Raw genomic sequence first — 16,863 nt, 5'->3', positions numbered from 1 at the left:
ATAACCCCAATCTATATGTGTTCAGTTTAAAGCTGTACTGTGAATTTAGACAACACCGTTTTATCAGTGAAGGGACTTTCCATTGAAGAGCTCACAGTCATACAGAAGGGACAGAGAAAAAACGACAGCAGAAATTCAGGGCTTTCAAGGGCTTCAACATTAATGGCAATCACAGACACGCATGTTCACTTACCCCAGATGTCGGATGTATATAACTGTGTAACTTTTTTGCATGCCCACAACAACTAGTAGTACATAAGCTCTCCATAGGAAGTTTAGTGAGGACATTTGTAAATGAATGAATCATACATGCTTGGTGGGGATGGATAAGGGGAGACACAACAGTCTTTTTCCAAGTTCCAAAATAAGCTGAAGAGTTATAAAATTCAGAAAACAAGCCCAAGAATGAAGAAAAAAATGCAAGACTGCAAAAAAAAAAAAAAAAAAGTAAAAGAAAAAAAGACATCAGAGGTAGAACTGATTGATATTAGGGATTTCTGGACTAATCTTCTCATTTCTAGGGAAAACCTGAGGTATCTTGGGTAATGACAAGATTCCACATACGGATATCATAAATTATGGCATCTGTGTACCTCTTTCATGATTTTTGCTTTATATACTTCTTACATAAACTATATCTTAATATTTTTCATTAAATTGACTTTGGTGCACCAGTTGGAAATGTTATCCTAGTCCTAAGAAATAATATCTGTGAAATCATGGCTTTTGATATATCAGTTGTCTGTTTCCATAAAATACATATTTTTTAAAATAACAATTTTTTTTCTTAACATATTTTTATATTAAAATAACTATTACAATAAAAAGTAAATCTGGGGCAGGTGCACAGGTGGTTCAGTGGTACAATGTTCGCCTTCCATGTGGAAGACCTGGGTTCGATTACTAGACCATGCATTCCCCCCCCCCACCCCAAAAGTAAATCTACGGCAGTGCAGCGGTGGCTCAGTGGCAGAATTCTTGCCTGCCATGCGGGAGACCTGGGTTCAATTCCCGGAGACTGTTCCATGCCAAAAAAAAAAAAAAGAGAGAGTAAATCTGTATATTCTCAAAAACGCATCTCACATGTCACTGATGGAAAATCTTCTGCACATTGAAAAGCTGCACAGTTCACTGTGCTACTTCCTGGAAAAAAGGACTTCAGATGTTGAGCTACACAATGTAGTAAAGACATTTCAGACTGACAAAAAGAGTCTAGTGATGATCAATGACACTTTTTTCCTAGAAATTTTTTTCTAGAAAAAAATCAATTGTTTATTAAGGAGCTGAAAAGAAAAGAAATTCATGGATTTTTCAACTTTAAAGTGGATGAAAATGCATATATTCATTCCTCTGTCATTTGTTCCATTAGAACTACTGTTTTAATAAGGAATCTGTCTGAAATGGGTCTCCTGTACATTGATTACTTTCATTTCAGTCTTCAATTTGTAAAGAGAATACACAGCTGTAAACTATAATAAGAAATTGTGCAACTTTCATGAGTAAACGAATGTCTATGATTAGAATATCAATCACAAAAACAATATTTCTATAAATAGTTTCCAAGTCCAAAGTCCACAGTTAGGGCTGACAAAGACTCATGCCTGGTTTTCCTTGTTTGGTGTATGTGTGTGTGTGTGTTTGCGTGTGTGCACATGCACGTGACTATGTGAAATGTATTTGATTTTTCTTTTGAGAAACAAAGAAATGCTGTTTGCTAACCACATATGTCACCTGGGTATTTTGATAAAAAGTTATGTTTGCCAATTTTATCACCTGTACAATGATTTATAAAGTTTTAGCCTAAACTGTCTGTCCTTGAACTCACCTGTTTGCTTCAAAAATGACTTTCCAATGATTTCACACTTCATTTTTAAACAACACAAAATGAAATCCAAGAGAGAAGAAAGTAGCCCACAAAATACTGCCTTTTCCTCATATTTTGACCCACTCTACATAGTTTCTTTGAGCTCACAGGCACAACAGAAGCATTGCAGTATAGCATAGTGCTGAAATACATGGGATTTAAAGTTGGACAAAATGTGAATTTTCATTCTGGCTCAGTCAATTACTAACTGTGGAACTGTGGGCAAGTTACTTAATCTGTTTCCTCATCACTAAAATGGGGGAAAATAATAGTATAAATGATAGTATAAACTTAATCTGTTTCCTCATAACTAAAATGGGGGAAATAATAGATTTGTTTAAATGAAAAGTGGGTTTAGACTGGAAGCCTACAGAATGAAATTTTGAAAGTTGGAGCTCTTCTAATACAGACCTGCAGTCTACCCATTAGGGCATCACCCATGTCCTCACAATGGAGAGTATATGGATAGAGATAAACGTAACAGGGTCCTCTTGGGCCCTGCACACAAGACGCAAAGTGCCCCTGAGTGGACCCTGTTGCTCTCTTGCTAGTCCTTTACTTCATTCTATGCCCTCTGCCCTCATGTACTTAGTTGATCCTTCATTCTTTTTTCTTATCTCTAGCTCTATGAATGAAGGTTCCCATCTCTTATTTTCCCAAACCACTGCCCTCTGGGCAGTGAAGTAAGGCGTTCTCCTCCCAGAAGGGGTAAATTCAGAGATGGAATCACTCACCAGACTTTCCAAAGACATGAATTACCACTGGGATTTCCAGGGTGCTAGCCCTGGAGGGGAAGGCCAAGTAAGAGTCATGAGTACCATCTTAGGGAAAAAAAAAGATAGCGAGAAGGTATGGTGTATTTCATAGAGCAGCTATGAAAATAGCTGGGTATTTTCGGTATCCTGAAACGTGTATATTACCCAATTATGATCTGATTCAAGAAAATCCACTTAGGGGAGAGGTGGTTCCTGAGAGTCTAAGCAATAATCTAAAATTGTGGTCCTATATCAGTGTTAAAACACACTAGTATATCACAAGCAATTTATTAGTAATGATAAAGTACCATGACATCAAATGATTGTATTAAAAATAATTTAGACCAGTTTTCTCTAATATCAATTATACTAATCCTAATAACAACATTAGTTCTACCATAATGCGACTCATTCATCCAACTTGCATTTGGAGAGGTTTTCTTGAATAGGAAACAAACTTGGGTGAATGGGATACTGAGGTCCTGGTATCTCTCATGGGGCAGAAATTTCCTTTAGTATGCAGAATAGCCATCTACAGAGTGTTATAAGATTTCTTAACTCTTGTATCTGTCCCAATTTTGTCACTTTTGGTACCCTCTGTTTCTTGGTTGTTTTTAGGAGAATAATGCTGAAAACACAACACACCCATGTTTTTATTTTCAGTGACATGAAGGAAGTATAGTGTGGGGAAAACTTCCTCTAGTTTTCCAGTTGGCCTGGCTGGGAGAAAGGAACCCAGGTGTGACTAGCAGGTGGCAAAACTGTGAAGAGGAACAGAAATTAAGCCTACAGGAAGCAAGAAAGGGGCACAGGGGGTTCCTGCTTGGGACAGAAAAGCCTTGGTGTTGGTACACAGGAAGCATTTCCTGAGATTCTGTCCAGGAAAACAGCCTACTCTGACTTTATCAGAACCATATTTATTAATAAGTTTATTTTATTCAACTTAGAATCCCTAGCATATATTATAGGGCCTAACATATCTATTAAGTGCTTAATACAGATTTATTAAATGACCCAAGGAATCCACATTCCTTAAATCAAAATCTTCCACCAACCTTATTTCATATTCTGTATCCCATCTTTGAAATAAACTCCTATTTCCAGTTTGAGGCAAGCTTTTATTTAATTTGAAAAGCAGAAATAATGGATATATCCGAAATCCAGTCCAGCTCAGGCTATTAACTTTTACCATCTCTCTTTAAATCCACAAACCACAGGGAGATGAACTTTTAGAAACCCATCAATACAGTTTTAAATGTCAAAATAACCATCAAGGGAAAGGAAAATAGTCTCTTTATAAATGAACATGGAAGTTTCAGTGTAACTGAACCTGCATTATTTAAAATCATTAAAGTAATGCTAGTTTCATCCCTGACGAATTTTAACATCTATGGCCTTCTATATATTATCAATATATCTCGGGTGTCATGGTGCCTAATACTTAAATGCTTAGACATCGTTCTATAAGGAAATGCCACTGGCTACAAGAAAGCATTAAGAGTCACGCAGCTCTGTGTCCTCTGTTGGCTTGGCTTGGTGCTATTCTTAGCACTGTCTTCTTGGAGTGAAGATGCTGAAGCACCGACACTTTTGGATTAATAATTAGATGAAAGGATGTTTTTAGAAGTAAAGTAGGAGGCACGATGCAGGGGTGGCAAGCAGTGAAGTGTGCCTGAGGAAGGAAAGTGGCAGCAAAAAGTTGAGAAAGAATGATAGATTTTAGACAGCTATTAAGACAGCTTTCTCTCTTCAGAAGAGATCCGCCTGAGTTTTCCAGCTTGTTGTGTCAAAAGGGCATTTGTCTTTATTTGCAACGCAAATAAATCAACCCTGACAAAGTCGACTTCTTTTTAGCCATATTAACGGAGCGATTCCACTCAAATCAGTGCCCAGACTGGGCAGCGATCTGACAAGCTTCAGAGATGGGTTGACAAAACACTGAAGTGCCGTCATCAGGTGAGTGTTTCTCAGACACAAGCTGGGATATGAGTCCACATTAGCCCTGATGGCTTATCTCAACTGCCAGGTCTTCTAAATAAGAATGCATTATTACCTAAAAATTTGGCATATGCTTTCAGCTTCCAGGAGGATACAGAACTGTATACATAAAGATTGTACATAAAATTCAACATAAAATAAAGATATGGTGCATTAACAAATACCTATAGCAAATCAGTGTAATATCTTAGTCATTGATCTTTAAGGAAAAGAAAAAACAAACCAAATTATTGCTAAAACCATTAAGATTTTATATTTACCACGTGTCGTACAGTAAGAATCAAGTAAGGAAGCAAATAAAACCCCACTACACTCTTAGTGACAGATTAGGTCAACTTAGTTTTTATTAAACTTTCACAGAATCTACACTTTTCATTGATGATAGAAACCTTTTACACTGTTGCTATGGTTTATAGGAGTGTGATGGTTAATTTCGTGTGTCAACCTGGCTAGGTTTTAGTATCCGGTTGTTTGGTCAAACACTGGCCTAGTTGCTTCTGTGGAGGTTTTTTGTTAGATGGGCTTAGCATCTGCAATCAGCTGACCTTATGCAAAGGAGACTGCCCTCAGTCATGTGGGTAGGCCTCATCTAATTAGTTGGAAGTCTTAACAGCCAGAAATGAGGGTTCGAGTTCAAATTTTCTGCCTCAAGACTACAACCTCAACTCCTACTGAAATTTCCAGACTGCTAGCCTCACCTAAGGAATTCAGACTCAAAACTTCAATATCACCTTTACTGAAATTTCCAGCCTGCGGCTTGCCTGATGGAATTTTAACTTTTCAGGCCTCACAATCAGTTGAGTCAATGCCTTATAGCAAAAGTGTGTGTGTGTGTTTGCGTGTGTGTGTGTTATCCTGCCGGTTCTGTAACCTAACTGACACAGGCAGAAAACTGCAGTCAGTACAACTATCTCTCTAATTTGCAGAAACACATCAATTTCATGAGCAAAGTAATAGCATTTTAGAGCCCATGTTATTCAGACAACCTCTTGTCCAGACCTCTCAAACTCGATACCTACAGCTTCTAATTCTGGGACGGTAATATGATTAAGTGGAGTTGCTGAGTACAAGTAACATATATGGAGCCTCAATGTTGGAGAGACAATAGGGAGTGGCAGGGAAATAGCACAAGTGGCTGTTCAGCTCCAGTCCGAAGAATGTGGGTCCAGTGATTCATTTTTTTATAATAGATCTGATTTTTAAATATTGGCTTAATTAAAAATAAATACCCCACAGGCCAAATAAAGCAAGGGCTTCCTGCTAGGCTCGCAGACTGTTAGTTTTCAATTTCTGATGTGGTACACACATCTGCAAACCCGAGGCCCAGGCAGGTTAAACGAAGTGCACCAGAATGTATATGTATCAGAAGCTCATGGCAGAGCGTTCTTCTGCTCTGAGAATGTATAGGCATCATTAAGAAATCTTCCCCTGTGCGGAGGAGATTGCACAGGCATTTTCAGTCACTTAATCAGATCTCAGACCCTGACCCTGACACTCCGACAAGGTTCTGCTCTCTGACTGATTTCAAACATGCTTAATATGGAAACAAGACCAATCTCCCACACCCATGTTTCAAAAATCAATTTTACTAGTTCAAGGATGCAGTGGAAAATGTACATTCATTTGCTAACTTTGATTAAAATTCTTATTAGCATTAAAATTTTAGTTGCTTCATTTTTACCTGCATTTTTCAAGAAGATATAATGTGTATAAGACTTCAAAGAAAGGTGTACCTGAGGAACAATATAAATAAAAACTTCATGCTGTATAAAAAATAAAAGTTAGAAACTGGTCTTAACAATCATGGAGGGTTTGCTGCAATAATAATAAGGCTTTAAGACATGTTTTCAGGAGTTGGAGAAATGAATTTAGGGTGAAGGTACTAGTATTCCCAAATGATGTAATGGCAAAAGAAAAGACCAAGGTCCATTAAACTGGAACCTACGATGACTCAAGTATTTTTTGCAGTTTTGAACAACAAAATTTTTTCAGTGTATCATGAAAAAAGCACATTCATATCAGAGTACAAAAGAAGAAAAAAATTTTAAATGCCATATTATATTCAGCAGCTCTTTTATTGTCCCACACAGCCATAACAGGATAATCTAGAGGCAATGCAAAATTCTGAATCCTCATGGTATTTGGCATATAGTACCAATTAAGGCAGACGGAGAGACACAGGCTATTACATTGTAGAAAAATTGTCAACAAGAATTGAAACAAAAAAGAGGCATTGATTACTCACAAAAAACAGTTTACCGAAAACACTTCACTCCAGTAAGCATTTCATTAGCCAATGTTTTACATTATAAAGAAAGAGCAGTTCTCCAATAGACACAATGTGGTGATTTTGATTTTAGGCTATTTAGAAATCAGCATCCTTAAAAAAAAAGTCAAAAATCTATCAATTGGGTGGGCAATGGTGGCTCAGTGGCAAGGTCTTGCCTACCGTGCTGGAGACCTGGGTTTGTTTCCCGGAGTCTGCCCAAGCCAAAGCAACAAACAAACAAACAAAAACTATCAATTTAAAATTGTTTGATTATTCCCCTAAGTTCAAACTCCGACTTTGATGGACAATTTGTAATTCATGCTTTAAAAAGGATTCTGTGCAGACTCCTTTTCTTTCGGAAAATGAGTAGAGGCAAATGGGATTTTTTTTAAAGGCACTTTGGAAATCTCTGTCCAGCTGTCCCTAACCGAATTAGCAGCAACGCAGAGTTCCCTGGAGACGTCTGTGACTTCGTGGGTCTTTACTTTCCAGCCTCCAGATTTCTGTCCAGGTTTGCTTAGTTCTGTAAGTGTCACCGGACGTGACGATCTTCCTAAAGGTGACCTGGGTATTCACTCTGCTTAGGATCGAGAGTCAAAATTCTCAAATTGAATCAGATGTGTAAAGCCAAGAAAACCGTTTGCCTCAGGTCACACAGCTGAGCCCCGCAGTGTTTCTGCTACAGAAGACCCTTGGGGTAGAGATCTCGCCTGTCCTTAAGAAAGGCTCAGAGACAGCTGCATTGACTCACAATTTTGGAGGACTGGGTGCAAAAGTCATTCGGGTTCCCCCACCCACTTAGGCAGTTCTGACATTGTCTTGAGATCAAGCTCCTCTTCCTCTGAGCCCAGAGAATGATTGGTGAATGGAAACAAAACGTCTAGATTTTAGTGGCAGCTCTGCCCGTGACTTAGGGAAGTTTTTTAACCTCTATAACATTGTTCTTTCCTCGTAAATAAAGGCCTGGCCTGAGAAGTAGTGTTCAAACTTGGATATCATAATCCTTTTGGGAGCTTGATAAAAATACAGATTTCTAAGTCCCACCTCCAGATTCTGATTCTGATTCAACAGGTCATCATTTATTCCTCCAGCCACAGGCTAGCTATTATTGCCTAGTAATAATAATTTGGGCCCCTGAATTATGCAGCTAGTTTTAAAATGAAGCTGTCAGTCTAATTTCAGATCTGAAAAATCAGAAAGCTGTTCAGCTAAAAAGCTGTGAAAATTTTTCTCAGTGGCATTTAAGATAGTAAGTAATCTAAATTGAAACAGTACATACATTTTCCCCTATGAAATTTAAGAAATGTGTTTACAATTTAAATGCAGCCTTAAAAGCTTCTATTATTCCTGACTTGACTCTTATGTAAAAATGTTAGATTATCACTAATCTAAACACTCTGCTTGGTGAAGGAAGATGAAAGAGGAACCCAAGACAATTTTTTCAAAAAAGTGAATTTCCATATTTAACTGTGCTCCAAGTCAGCTAATTCAACCCAATGAGATATATTTTAACTACCACTGTTTTTTTCTGATTAAAGGCATAATTTTATTCAAAAAAAGGATATAAGTATTTCTTTTCCTTAAGCCCTTAGGAAAAACAAACAGCAAGAGGTGAAAAGAAAAAAAAAGGTTCATAGAAACCCCATTAAAATCTTTTTCTTCTCTGACTTTGTCTCTTCAACATAACTCTTAGGCCCCAGCATAAAAACTCTCAAGTTAATTTTTAGAAATGCATAAAAACATATTGGAAGATTTAATTATAATGATGGCAGAGTCACAGCACAACTGAAAAAATGAAAATAAATCCAAGGGCAGACGCTGCCCTTCATTTTTGCTTCAAGTGATCGGTTCATCTTTACAGAGCTGTCAGTGCCTAGCGCAGGGCTGTGCAACTAGGAACTGCTCAGGGAAGGAGGCCTGTTGAAGAGAATATAGAAGGGTTTACTGAATATATGACAATCACCTGATTAACCCATACCTCTCTGTGCCAGTCATTAGAGTTGTGCTCTGGGCAATGAAATAATCTTGTTACAATGTGGTGCATCACCCAATTTCAATAGTTGAACCATCAAATTCAATTAAAAAAGAACCTAGCTGGTAATTTATTGAAAAAGAAATAAAAAAAGATGAAATGATAGATTTATGATGTTGTGGCTATTCTGGCTAAACTTTCTTAAAGTAGCAGTCTTAGGGAAAGAACTCTTAGAAATAAAATAAAAAGCGGTTGTGAGTGGTAGGTATTTTAGTCTAACCATTAAGAAATTCTACTGTAATTCTCTCCCCTCAACTTGATTCTGCTTTTTCTTTTCCCAATGATTCTTAAATGTACCTCGCATTGTCATATCTGTGGTCTTTATTCCGTCCTTCTGTATGATCATTTCTTCCTTACTACCCACCCAGATCCTATCTATCTTTCTTCAACTAGCTCAAGTTCTACATCCTCTTTGAAGTCTTGCTTGCTAATTCAGTCCTCAAGAATCTTCCTCTCCTCTTAGCTTACTGCCAAGCATTTGGTTAGTCATGTCTTGGCTATCTCAATAAGCTGCTATTCAGAATATACATGCTTGTACATCAGATCTCTGGTCTTACAAATGGAGAACATCTCTCTTGTATCTTCCCCTTAAAGTGGTACCTTTCAGATTTGGGGAAACGTGATGCACAGTATGACACGCATCTTACATCATAATTTAGTATGTATATACGTATCCATATATATTTCACTTGAAAGTTCCATGAACAATAACTGCACTTATATTTCGTCCTACCTGTTTTATTTTTTAGGAAAAAAAAGTGCTGATCAGACCCACTAAATTGACTTCACAATGAGTCTATGACTTGTGGTTTGAAAAACACAGTCCTAGAAGGGAACTTATTGATTATTATGGGATCACTGTAAATATTTTTCTCATTTAAAAATAATTTTAAAATTTGGATATGGCCTTTGGAGTCTCTTTAGCCCTCGCTCCTGAGTTATTTTGTTGTTCATTCAGTTTTTCAAACCAATATACCTTTGCCCTTTTGGATTTATCGGGAACAATTAAATGATTGATGTATATATTAATTCATAATTTTGGTATGAGTACTGTTGTCATAAAAAGAAGATATCACACATTTCTAGTAGACTAATTTCTATGAAACACAAATCTCCATTCCCTCATTCTCTCTTTTATTTTTACAATATGCAAAGTAGGTGGGAGACATTTCACAGATAAAGAAACTGAGACCAGAGAATTATGATTTTCTTAAGAACACTTCTACCCTTTAAGCAGACTCCTGTAAATTAAGGTAAATATAACTTATAGATATTCGAAGGATATAAAATTGGGTAATCTGAGAAATTTAGAACCTAGAAACGAAACTGTTTATCTTACTTATCCAGATCAAACGATTTACTGACAAGATGAGTTAGAAGCTCTCTGGACTTCAGAATTTGTGGATGGATCCTGCTTCCTTCTCTATCCTTATCTTTCCACCTTTATCTACTCACAATGTTTTCCAACCAATTAGAGCTGTTTGTTCTTCCAGGGCCTCCGCATAGTTTGGTCCTTGTATCAGGAATGCCCTGCCCTCTCCTCTTCAAGACACTGTTCTTTTTACCCTTCAGAGTCTGTGGGAAACTTTCCTAGTCACCTCTACAACCTGGTTTCCACTGCACCCTGTACGCATCCTGTAATAGCAAGTACCTAGTTAATTAACAATTAACTAGTGAGTCTCCCTCCCATGTTTTGCAGATTAAGACGATGTCTCATTCACTGTTCAATTCCACAACCCAGGACCATGCCCAGTTCAGGAGAAACATATTGCAAGTGCATGAATGAATAAGTGAATGGAAGGGAGCGAATGCATAAAGGGTAGAATGAACTGCCACTGAAAACGCTCAAGTGTGACCTGGGACTAGATTGTGAACCCTGACTTGCCGGTGCCAATATCTCATGATTCTGTGATTCCTTAACTATTTTAGTGTTTCTCCATAGCCTGTTGATTTTGTGACCGAAAATTCCAACAGGGAAGGATAGTTGAAAGGTATCCTTTCAAGGATATTTGAGGTATACCCAAGAAAATGATAGAGGGACAAACAATTAAGTGTATTGAACAAGTCTCGGAGGCAATTAAAAACAAAAAAACACCCACATTTCAAAACAGCTTATTGGAAACCGCCCTGCCCTCTGATTGAGACTGCTCTGATTCATACAATGCTTCCGTCCTTCACTTCCCATGTGAACATGATGCACTTGCTATTTTGTCCTAATCATTTTCATAAAAGCCTAGTCAGTGATTAGGTGAAGCCTCACCACATATTCTCCTAGGTTGCTAAAATTTCCTTTAAAGGTGTATGAAAGGATACTGAAAATACACTATACACGGTTCTCCATCAGTTCCTCTGCTCTGCTTCCAAAGCAAATTAAACGCTATGATATCTCCCCTTGTATTGGGGAGAACTTACTACTTTTTTGTTGGTTTATCAATCAACCAACCTATTCTCCATTAAACACACAGAAAAACTTGAAAAATATTCTTCATGATTTCATTTCAAAAGAGTATTGTTTAAAACAAACTCCTGCCATTTGTAGATACCAACAGAGAAGATTTTCTTCTTTATGCTGTGACTCATGTGCCTTTATTCCCAGGGCAGGCCAATAGTGAGCATAAGGGAACAGAAAGAATAGTTTATAACTGGAAAATAAGCACATTCGGGAGAAGTACACTCAAAGCATTATCAAAGCAAAATATGCAGCAGCAGCAACAAGAGCAAACAAAAGCCCACGCAAGAGATGTGTAAATATTTCATGAAGCTAAACCTTAATCAACCCTCTCTCCAAATCTTGCCGGTGTTGTAAACATTTCAATGTCTTCCAGTCCCACCATGACCCAGATTTCTTGCAAAAACAAAATGAAAACGTGCACCAATGGGTCTTTAATAAACGTGTTGCAAAAAATATTTAGATGGAGCATGTCCAAGTATTAACAGGGAGAAGACTGCGAATAAAAGGTAGTCACTTCTTGGGTGACTACTCAGAGTTTCCTTTCTCCCCAATCCCTGTCTTTTTTCCCGAACCTCCTTTACTGCATTCTGGACATTTCACATTATAATAACCTTGAACTCCCTACAGCCCAGGTACAGATCTCTCCCAAAGCCCCTCCAGAAGACCCTCTAAACCTACCCATGGATTTGCTGCCTTACCACTCCCAAAAATTCACCTCCCAATGTCTATTCTACTAAGTATTCCTTTTCTCCCTCTTTCACTGCCCATTGTTGCGTCTGAAATTTTCCCTGCATCTTTTCCATTTGCCCGGATAGCGTGAAGATCGGCTGTGTTTATCCGCGACAGTCCTCCTCAGATCTTTTTAAAAAATCCATATATAAAGAACCGTTTTATAGCCTCTAGTCTTTACCCAGATTTAATGTGGTTCCAAAGTTCATCTCCAGATATTGAACAGGTCTCCACAATGATTTTCCCTTAACAACCTCTGCCCGCCCTTCTTCTCTCCGTGCCTACCTCTAGAAAAACTATATATATAGTTTTATATATATATATTTTTGCATGTATATACATACAAATACATATATATACGCACACACCTACTTATAAATGTATACAGACACACACATATTACATATGACTCTAGTGCTTTGATATTAAAAGAAGCTAAAAAAAAAAAAAAAGGAAAACGCCAGTGTAGTATTGTCAAACACCAACACACAAACACAGACACACACCCCTATTCGAATATACACCCTGTGCAGATCTGAGTGTTATAACCCCCCGCCCAAGAACAGCAGGCATCTTCTCCCATTTACCTTCAAGGCTAGAGCCCAAGGGAGCAATGACCTTGCAGAGAAATTCATCACCTGTGAGCAAGACCACCCCCCACCTCCTGGAACGCAGGATGGGGACCGGGGTCAAGAGCAACAGGCAAAGGATTTCTGGGCAGAATGTGGGACCGAATCCATCCCCCATCAACACAGAACACACTGCAAAGCTCTGATTCCCTGGGGCTGGACGCTGGCCGGAGGTGGCGCGGGGGGCGTCTCCTCCCGCGACCGCGGGTCGCCTACCTGCTCTCGTCCGGTTCTCCCCGGCGCGGCGGGGCCACTCCCTGCGCTGTGGCGGTGGCTTCCCGTCTCATATCCCAACCAAGGGCTCTCGGCGCCAGACGGGTGGCTCCGGCGGGCCCCGGAGCTGCGGTCCTTTTCAGATCGGTTCCCAGAGCGAGCGCGGTGCGTGCAGAAACTGAAATTACTATGCAAAGAGCAGAGGCGGCGCGCAGGAGCCGGGAGGAGACCGCGGGAGCTGCCCCCACCGCGGAACTGCGGCCGCCGCCGTCGCCACCTCTCGGCACAGAGCCAATCTGGAGGTGAGCGTTCACGTGCCCGACTGTTCATCCGTCAGGCCCAGGGTGCGCCCATCTGTCCACCCTGAGCGGCGCTGCCTGGCCCAGGAATATGAGGAAGGAGAGCCAGCCTCGTAGGCGGCGGGTGGTGGGGAGGGAGGAGGGGGGCGGCAGCAGGACGCCCAGCTCCGCCCCCACGGAACCCCTCCCCCGCTTTCCAGTCCCCGGGGAAAGTGTTGCAGCGAAGGCTGCTGCGTCTGAGGCGGGCAGCTAGGCTGGGGCCGGCAGGTTGGGGCTCTACTGCCAGGAGACCGGCAGCAGATGGAAAGTTAAGAAGGGGATTAAAGAAGAGGGCTGGGGACCGAGAGCGACTCAGCAGGAATTCTGGCCCCTGCTGCCTCCCACAGGTCACCAGACTCTAGTTGAGTCTAGACTTCAGCAGACGGTTTCTACTACGACCACGTGCAGTAAAAACCTGAAAACAAGGAGACCGCCCGACATTTATTAGGTCTTGCAAAATGTACATTATCCTGAATATTTGGAAGTGACATTTGCTGATAGTGTTCCACCCCCGCCCTACTCTCACCCCTCAGCCCCAAAGCAAGCTGTAAATGCTGCAAAATGACACAGTAAAAGAACTATTACTAACGGTATTATAGGCAGGCACTGTGCAAAAATGCCTTGTATGCAGCCTCTTCTCATTCTTACAAACCAAGAGATGGGCATTACTTCCCGATTTTACAGATGAGGAAATCTAAGCTTAAATGGCTTAGAGGGTTTGCCCAAGATCACACAGTAGTAACCCACACAGCTGGGGTTCAAACCACCCAAAATAATATTCTCTAAACTAGAACCCAGGAATCAAGTCAGGGTCTTGTTAAAATGTGAATTCTGATTTATTAAGTCTCCAGTGGGGCGGGAGCATCTGCATCTCTAACTAGTTCACAGCTGGTCCAGATGCTGCTAGCTAAGGGACCAAACTTTCTATACTACTAGGATATGTATTTTAAATAAGTTTCTTCTTCCACACCATCTCCAGTTGCTTGATAACAACTCCCTAAAGGATTCTTTAGGGAGTTGTTACCAGTGTAAAGACTGGTAAAGAATGCTACAATTGATTAGCTGTGTTCCTTTTGGTTGATGTAAGGGAGATAGTGACATGCAAGCTTGGTGAACATCCCTGCACTAGGCCACTTCTAAAACAATGTTTATTACAAGAGTGCTGACAGTGTAATATTTAGCACATCAGAACTCTAAGGACCTATGTCTTTATTTTATTCCCCTACACCCATCAATAAACCTTTAAACTAAAGTTTCACACCAATATTTGTATAGCACAAGACGCTTTACAAAGGTGCTCACCTGAAAAGTTTTATTTGTCTTTAGAATGACATTGTAAGGCAGTTATAATCTCACTTTACAGGAAAGGAAACTAATGGAGAGCGATTTTCCTAAGATTACAAATTAGTTTGCATGTGGCAAGGCTAGTTTGCGACAGATACCTAGTCCAGGGCTGTTTTTATTTTATCACTATATTAGTTTCCTATTGCTGCTATAACAAATTACCACAAACTTAATGGCTTCATACAATCCAAATTTATTATCTTACAGTTCTCGAGGTCGGAAGTCTGAAAATGGGTCTTACAGAGCTAACATAAAAGTGTCGGTAGGGATGCATGTTCTTTTTGGAGACTCTGTGTGAGAACCCATTCCTTACCCTTACCAGAAACTAGAAGCTTTCTGCATTCCTTGGCTTGTGGCCATGTCACTCTGACTTCTCCTTCCATCATCACGTCTTCTCAAACTCTGGCCTCCTTGCCTTCCTCTTATAAGGATTCTGTGATTACACTGGGGAAACTCACATAATCCAGAATAATTTTGCCATCTTGAGATTCTTAATCAAGTCTGCAAAGTTTCTTTTTCCATGTAAGGTAACAGATTCACAGATTCTGGGGATTAAGGTGTGGCTATTTTGGGGGAAGGGGGAGTCGCTACTCTGCCTACCACAACCACAATTTTTACTTATCTTATAGTTTTTATTATACCACACACCTCCTTCTCTTCTGCTCAATTACTCAGACTGCTGGGAATTCTTTCCACTAAAAAAATTCAGATGAAAGTAATTCAGGAGACAACAACAAATGTGTACCGGCAAGAAGTATCCCAAAGTGATGCAAGGGTACTTCTAAATCCTAAAGCGCATAAAGGATTATGAGCTGCATCACTGGTCTTATCAACACTGAGGAAATATTTGAGGAAAGTTCTAACCACAATTCAAGGTCCTCTTTAGCAATACAGATTTTTTTCAATTTTCTGCTAGTCAAACCAGTACACTGTTCCATGGTAAATAAGATAATTCAAAACTCATGCAAAATTAAGTATTTGTACCAAATTCCAAAAAAGTCATGGTTTTCAGAGTGATGATAAGCATTATACCACCCTGTGAAACCAAATCAATAAATAATATTGAACATCTTTTATGTTCAAGGCATTTATATGATTCTATACAGATATATATTTATATAATGATATACAGAAGTTTATCATTGCCTTTGGGAGAAAGAATTTATTAAAATGAAATAATAAAGGATTTAAACAGGAGAAACAATAGGGGAAGCGTTGTGAGATGGTACATGGTCATTACCAAGTGAATTGGACAAAGGGATAATTTGGAAGTTAGGTATATACAGGGGAGTGGAGATAAAACTGGAAATGTAGGTTAGAAGGCTATGTTGTGAAGAATTTTAAATGTCAAGCTAAGGAGTTTAGACTTAATATTCAATACTATAGCAATATTAATACCTTATATTTACATAGTGCCAAGTATTTTCAGTCATTTGACTTCTTCCCCTTTGCCTCTCAGACAAGCAAGACAGTGTGAGTGCGCACGTACACACACACACACACACACACACACACACACACACACACACCCCACCACCACCACGGAGGAAATGAAAGCATCTTATCAAAGAGATATTTTTACCCTTCTATATAAAATAGTAGCTCCCCTCCTCATTCATCTGCCATACTTTTTGTCTTTCTTGCCCTGGGTTGTGGATTGGATCATGTCTCCCACAAAGACATGTTCAAGCCCTAGCTCCCAGTCCTGGGGATGTGAATACATTTGTAAGTAGGATCTTTGAAAACGTTTGTGCCAGTTTGAATCTGTTGTGTACCCCAGAAAAGCCAAGTTCTTTAATCTTCATTCAGTATTGCTGGGTGGGACATTTCTGGTGTTTCCATGGCGATGTGACCCACGCAACTGTGGATGATAACTTTTGATTAGATGGTTTCCATGGAGATGTGTCTACACCCATTGAAGGTGGGGTTGCTTACTGGAACCCTTTAAGAGGGAACCATTTTGGAAAATCTTTAGAGCCACCAGAACCAACAGAGCCCACACAGCCAGAGACTTTTGGAGATGAAAAAGGAAAACATCCCCGGGGGAGCTTCATGAAACAAGAAGTTGGGAGAGAAAGCTAGCAGATGTCGCCATGTGCCCTCCCTGCTGAGAGAGACCCTGAACTTCATCAGCTTTTCTTAAGTGAAGATAACCTCTTGTTGGTACCTTAATTTGTACATTTGCACAGCCTTAGAACTGTAAACTTGCAACCTAATAGATTCCCCTTTTAAAAAGCCGT

General features: G+C 39.6%; 1 protein-coding gene across 1 annotated transcript in view; it reads right to left on the bottom strand.

Moving 5' to 3' along the window:
* GPRIN3 (GPRIN family member 3) overlaps positions 1-13,348 on the bottom strand; it is a 65,865-nt gene extending 52,517 nt beyond the window's left edge. Inside the window, exon 1 of the mRNA XM_077142866.1 lies at positions 12,945-13,348. The gene's annotated coding sequence lies outside the window, so the exon portion shown is untranslated. The remainder of the gene's footprint in view (positions 1-12,944) is intronic.
* Positions 13,349-16,863: the final 3,515 nt, after the last annotated feature.

The sequence above is a fragment of the Tamandua tetradactyla genome, chromosome 24, assembly GCF_023851605.1.
Source record: "Tamandua tetradactyla isolate mTamTet1 chromosome 24, mTamTet1.pri, whole genome shotgun sequence".
In the NCBI taxonomy this organism is placed as follows: Eukaryota; Metazoa; Chordata; class Mammalia; order Pilosa; family Myrmecophagidae; genus Tamandua; species Tamandua tetradactyla.
The sequence above is the reverse complement of the archived record's forward strand: the minus strand, read 5'-3'. Positions and strand labels throughout refer to the sequence as shown.